Consider the following 6,848-nt stretch of genomic DNA (forward strand, 5'->3'; position numbering starts at 1 on the left):
GCCCCCGGTGATAGTCATGCCCCATTCTGGAAAACACTACCATAGGGAATTACTGGAGGTACCCTGGGGAGGTAGGATGAGGCCACTGCTTGCTGAGCAAGGGTCATCTGTGTCCCAGGTAAGCTGCTTGCTGCTGTTCATAATTCTCTGAGCCCCAGACCTACCAGCATATTTGATCTTATCTTTCCTGGCTGGCAACACTTTGGTGGGCTCCTTATTCTCTTCTAGATAGAAGAGTAAATACCTTAACATAACCTACAAGGTCCTTGGGGATCCTGGGGTAGGCCCACCATGACCCCATCAGGCTGGTGAAGAGAGGGAGATAGGAGACAGGATCTCCTGGAGGAAGTGACAACTGAGCTGAAGTCTAACGGATTTATGGGAGAGAACTAGGTGATGGTGGTGAAGAGCTTTTTCAGGTAGAAGGAATAACAAGTGCAAATTTCCCGAGGCAGGAAGGAACAATGTGCATGTGAGCACCTGAAAGAGGCACTAGAGGAAGAGTCCGGGAGAGGAGTTTGCAGGGGCCAGACCCTGCCTGCAGTCCCTGGAGGCAACACAAGCATTGTGATCTTAATGCTGTGCCTTACGCGGAGCCATTTAGGGCCTCAAGAACGGTGACTTCAGTTACTTGAATAACATACTTTTTGAACACCTACTTCAGGTGGAGCACTGGGGATTTTAATAGAAGACTCTCGTGGTCCCTGCCATCAGGAAACTTACATTCTTTTACAAATAAAAGTTATACATATGCATGGTTTAAAGAAATAACCAGTATTATAAGGTTTTCTATGAAAACAGAAGGCAGTCCACTACCTTTTCCCCCATTTCCACTTTTGCAGAGGCATCTATTTTCAACTTTTTTAGCTGACTGTATTTTAGATTTATCTCCATTATCTCTAAGTAATCTTGGTTTGTTTGTTTGTTTTTTGAGATTTTGAATTTTATTTAATTTATTTTTTTATACAGCAGGTATGTATGTCAATCCCAATCTCCCAGTTCATCCCACCACCACTACCCCACCCCCCTGCCACTTTTCCCCCTTGGTGTCCATACGTTTGTTCTCTACATCTGTGTCTCTATTTCTGCCCTGCAAACCAGTTCATCTGTACCATTTTTCTAGGTTCCACATATATGCATTAATATACGATATTTGTTTTTCTCTTTCTGACTTACTTCACTCTGTATGACAGTCTCTAGATCCATCCACATCTCTACAAATGACCTAATTTCGTTCCTTTTTATGGCTGAGTTAATATTCCATTGTATATATGTACCACATCTTCTTTATCCATTCGTCTGTCGATGGGCATTTAGGTTGCTTCCATGACCTGGCTATTGTAAATAGTGCTGCAGTGAACATTGGGGTGCATGTGTCTTTTTGAATTATGGTTTTCTCTGGGTGTATGCCCAGTAGTGAGATTGCTGGGTCATATGGTAATTCTATTTTTAGTTTTTTAAGGAACCTCCATACTGTTCTCCATAGTGGCTGTATCAATTTACATTCCCACCAACAGTGCAAGAGGGTTCCCTGTTCTCCACACCCTCTCCAGCATTTGTTGTTCGTAGATTTTCTGATGATGCCCATTCTAACTGGTGTGAGGTGATACTCATTGTAGTTTTGATTTGCATTTCTCTAATAATTAGCGATGTTGAGCAGCTTTTCATGTGCTTCTTGGCCATCTGTATGTCTTCTTTGGAGAAATGTCTGTTTAGGTCTTCTGCCTATTTTTTGATTGGGTTTTTTTTTTTTTTAATATTGAGCTGCATGAGCTGCTTATATATTTTGGAGATCAATCCTTTGTCCATTGATTCGTTTGCAAATATTTTCTCCCATTCTGAGGGTTGTCTTTTCGTCTTGTTTGTAGTTTCCTTTGCTTTGCAAAAGCTTTTAAGTTTCATTAGGTCTCATTTGTTTATTTTTGTTTTTATTTCCATTACTCTAGGAGGTGGATCAAAAAAGATCTTGCTGTGATTTATGTCAAAGAGTGTTCTTCCTGTTTTCCTCTAAGAGTTTTCTAGTATCCAGTCTTACATTTAGGTCTCTAATCCATTTTGAGTTTATTTTTGTGTATGGTATTAGGGAGTGTTCTAATTTCATTCTTTTACACGTAGCTGTCCAGTTTTCCCAGCACCACTTATTGAAGAGACTGTCTTTTCTCCATTGTATATCCTTGCCTCCTTTGTCATAGATTAGTTGACCATAGGTGCGTGGGTTTATCTCTGGGCTTTCTATCCTGTTCCATTGATCTATGTTTCTGTTTTTGTGCCAGTACCATATTGTCTTGATTACTGTAGCTTTGTAGTATAGTCTGGAGTCAGGGAGTCTGATTCCTCCAGCTCCTTTTTTTCCCCTCAAGACTACTTTGGCTATTCGGGGTCTTTTGTGTGTCCATACAAATTTTAAGATTTTTTATTCTAGTTCTGTAAAAATTGCCACTGGTAATTTGATAGGGATTGCATTGAATCTGTAGATTGCTTTCGGTAGTGTGCTCATTTTCACAATATTGATTCTTCCAGTCCAAGAACATGGTATATCTCTCCATCTGTTTGTGTCATCTTTGATTTCTTTCATCAGTGTCTTATAGTTTTCTGAGTACAGGTGTTTTACCTCCTTAGGTAGGTTTATTCCTAGGTATATTATTCTTTTTGTTGCAGTGGTGAATGGGATTGTTTCCTTAATTTCTCTTTCTGATCTTTCGTTGTTAGTATATAGGAATGCAAGAGATTTCTGTGCATTAATTTTGTATCCTGCAACTTTACCAAATTCATTGATGAGCTCTAGTAGTTTTCTGGTGGCATCTTTAGTATTCTCTATGTATAGTATCATGTCATCTGCAAACAGTGACAGTTTTACTTCTTCTTTTCCAATTTGTATTCCTTTCATTTTTTTTTCTTCTCTGATCGCCATGGTTAGGACTTCCAAAACTATGTTGAATAATAGTGGTGAGAGTGGGCAACCTTGTCTTGTTCCTGATCTTAGAGGAAATGCTTTCAGTTTTTCACCATTGAGAATGATATTTGCTGTGGGTTTGTCGTATATGGCCTTTATTATGTTGAGGTAGGTTCCCTCTATGCCCACTTTCTGGAGAGTTTTTATCATAAATAGGTGTTGAATTTTGTCAAAAGCTCTTTCTACATCTATTGAGATGATCATATGGCTTTTATTCTTCAGTGTGTTAATATGGTATATCATATTGATTGATTTGTGTATATTGAAGAATCCTTGCACCCCTGGGATAAATCCCACTTGATCATGGTGTATGATCCTTTTAATGTGTTGTTGGATTCTGTTTGCTAGTATTTTGTTGAGGATTTTTGCATCTATATTCATCAGTGATATTGGTCTGTAATTTTCTTTTTTTGTAGTATCTTTGTCTGGTTTTGGTATCAGGGTGATGGTGGCCTCATAGAATGAGTTTGGGAGTGTTCATTCCTCTGCAGTTTTTTGGAAGAGTTTGAGAAGGATGGGTGTTAGTTCTTCTCTAACTGTTTGATAGAATTCACCTGTGAAGCCATCTGGTCCTGGACTTTTGTTTGTTGGAAGATTTTTAATCACAGTTTCAATTTCATTGCTTGTGATTGGTCTGTTCATATTTTCTGTTTCTTCCTGGTTCAGTCTTGGAAGGTTATATACCTTTCTAAGAATTTGTCCATTTCTTCCAGGTTGTCCATTTTATTGGCATAGAGTTGCTTGTAGTAGTCTTTTTTTTTTTAATTTATTATTTATTTTTGGTTGCATTGGGTCAGTTGCTGTGCGTGGGCTTTCTCCAGCTGCGGTGAGCAGGAGCTACTCTTCTTTGCGGTGTGTGGGCATCTCATTGCGGTGGCCTCTCCCGTTGCGGAGCACGGGCTCCAGGCACACGGGCTTCAGTAGTTGTGGCTCGCGGGCTCTAGAGCGCAGGCTCAGTAATTGTGGCTCATGGGCTTAGTTGCTCCATGGCATGTGGGATCCTCCTGGACCAGGGCTCAAACCCGTGTCCCCTGCATTGGCAGGCAGGTTCCTAACCACTGCACCACCAGGGAAGCCCATGTAGTAGTCTCTTATGCTGCTTTGTATTTCTGCAGTGTCTGTGGTAACTTCTTCTTTTTCATTTCTAATTTTATTGATTTGAGTCCTCTCCCTCTTTTTCTTGATGAGTCTGGCTAAAGGCTTATCAATTTTGTTTACCTTCTCAAAGAACTAGCTTTTAGTTTTATTGATCTTTGCTATTGTTTTCTTTGTTTCTATTTCATTTATTTCTTCTCTGATCTTTATGATTTCTTCCTTCTACTAACTTTGGGTTTTGTTTGTTCTTCTTTCTCTAGTTCCTTTAGATGTAAGGTTAAATTGTTTATTTGAGATTTTTCTTGTTTCTTTCTTTTTTTTTTTTTTTAATAAATTTATTTATTTATTTTTGGCTGTGTTGGGTCTTCATTGCTGTGCGCGGGCTTTCTCTAGTTGCGGTGAGCGGGGGCTACTCTTCGTTGCGGTGCATGGGCTTCTCATTGTGGTGGCTTCTCTTGTTGCAGAGCACAGGCTCTAGGCGCGCAGGCTTCAGTAGTTGTGGCACATGGGCTCAGCAGTTGTGGCTCACGGGCTCCAGAGCTCAGGCTCAGTAGTTGTGGCGCTCGGGCTTAGTTGCTCCGCGGCATGTGGGATCTTCCCAGGTCAGGGCTTGAACCCCTGCCCCTGCATTGGCAGGTGGATTCTTAACCACTGTGCTACCAGGGAAGCCCAAGATTTTTCTTGTTTCTTGAGGCAGGCTTGTATTGCTATAAACTTCCCTCTTAGAACTGCTTTTGCTGCATCCCATAGGTTTTGGAACGTCGTGTTTTCATTGTAATTTGTCTCTAGGTATTTTTTGATTTCCTCTTTGATTTCTTCAGTGATCTCTTGGTTATTTAGTAATGTATTGTTTAGTCTCCATGTGTTTGTGTTTTTTACGTTTTTTTCTCTGTAATTGATTTCTAATCTCATAGTGTTGTGGTCGGAAAAGATGCTTGATATGATTTCAGTTTTCTTAAATTTACCGAGGCTTGATTTGTGACCCAAGATGTGATCTCTCCTGGAGAATGTTCCGTGCGCACTTGAGAAGAAAGTGTAATCTGCTGTTTTTGGATGGAATGTCCTATAAATATCAATTAAATCTATCTGGTCTATTGTATCCTTTAAAGCTTGTGTTTCCTTATTACTTTTCTGTTTGGATGATCTGTCCATTGGTGTAAGTGAAGTGTCAAAGTCCCCCACTATTATTGTGTTACTGTAGATTTCCTCTTTTGTAGCTGTTAGCAGTTGCCTTATGTATTGAGGTGCTCCTATGTTGGGTGCATATATATTTATAATTGTTATATCTTCTTCTTGGATTGATCCCTTGATCATTATGTAGTGTCCTTCCTTGTCTCTTGTAACATTCTTTAAAGTCTATTTTATCTGATATGAGTATTGCTACTCCAGCTTTCTTTTGATTTCCGTTTGCATGGAATATCTTTTTCCATGCCCTCACTTTCAGTCTGTATGTGTCCCTAGGTCTGAAATGGGTCTCTTGTAGACAGCATATATATGGGTCTTGTTTTTGTATCCATTCAGTGAGCCTGTGTCTTTTGGTTGGAGCATTTAATCCATTCGTGTTTAAGGTAATTGTCGATATGTATATACCTATTACCATTTTCTTAATTGTTATGGGTTTATTTTGTAGGTCTTTTTCTTCTCTTGTGTTTCCCACTTAGAGAAGTTCCTTTAGCATTTGTTGTAGAGCTGGTTTGGTGGTGCTGAATTCTCTTAGCTTTTGCTTGTCTGTAAAGCTTTTGATTTCTCCATCGAATCTGAATGAGATCCTTGCTGGGTAGAGTAATCTTGATTTTAGGTTCTTCCCTTTCATCACTTTAAGTATATCATGCCACTCCCTTCTGGCTTGTAGAGTTTCTGCTGAGAAATCAGCTGTTAACCTTATGGGAGTTCCCTTGTATGTTATTTGTTGTTTTTCCCTTGCTGCTTTCAACAATTTTTCTTTGTCTGTAATTTTTGCCACTTTGATTACTATGTGTCTCATCATGTTTCTCCTTGGGTTTATCCTGTATGGGACTCTCTGTGTTTCCTGGACTTGGGTGGCTATTTCCTTTCCCATGTTAGGGAAGTTTTCGCCTATAATCTCTTCAAATATTTTCTTGGGTCCTTTCTCTCTCTCTCTTCTCCTTCTGGGACCCCTATAATGCAAATGTTGCTGAGTTTAATGTTGTCCCAGAGGTCTCTTAGGCTGTCTTCATTTCTTTTCATTCTTTTTTCTTTATTCTGTTCCGTGGCAGTGAATTCCACCATTCTGTCTTCCAGGTCACTTATCCATTCTTCTGCCTCAGTTATTCTGCTATTGATTCCTTCAAGTGTATTTTTCATTTCAGTTATTGTATTGTTCATCTCTGTTTGTTTGTTCTTTAATTCTTCTAGGTGTTCTTTTTTTTAAAAATTTATTTAATTTATTTATTTTTGGCTGCATTGGGTCTTCGTTCTATGCATGGGCTTTCTCTAGTTGTGGCAAGTGGGGACTACTCTTCGTTGTGGCACGCGGGCTTCAGTAGTTGTAGCATGTGGGCTCAGTAGTTGTGGCTTGCGTGCTCTAGAGCGCAAGCTGAGTAGTTGTGGCGCACGGGCTTAGTTGCTCCGCAGCATGTGGGATCTTCCTGGACCAGGGCTTGAACCTGTGTCCCCTGCACTGGCAGGCGGATTCTTAATCACTGCGCCACCAGGGAAGCCCCTAGGTGTGGTGTTTGTTCTTTAATTCTTCTAGGTCTTTGTTAAACATTTCTTGCATCTTCTCAGATCTTTGCCTCCATTCTTTTTCCGAGGTCCTGGATCATCTTCACTATCATTA

This window comes from Balaenoptera physalus, assembly GCF_965194825.1.
Source record: "Balaenoptera physalus genome assembly, chromosome: 1".
NCBI classification, from domain to species: Eukaryota; Metazoa; Chordata; class Mammalia; order Artiodactyla; family Balaenopteridae; genus Balaenoptera; species Balaenoptera physalus.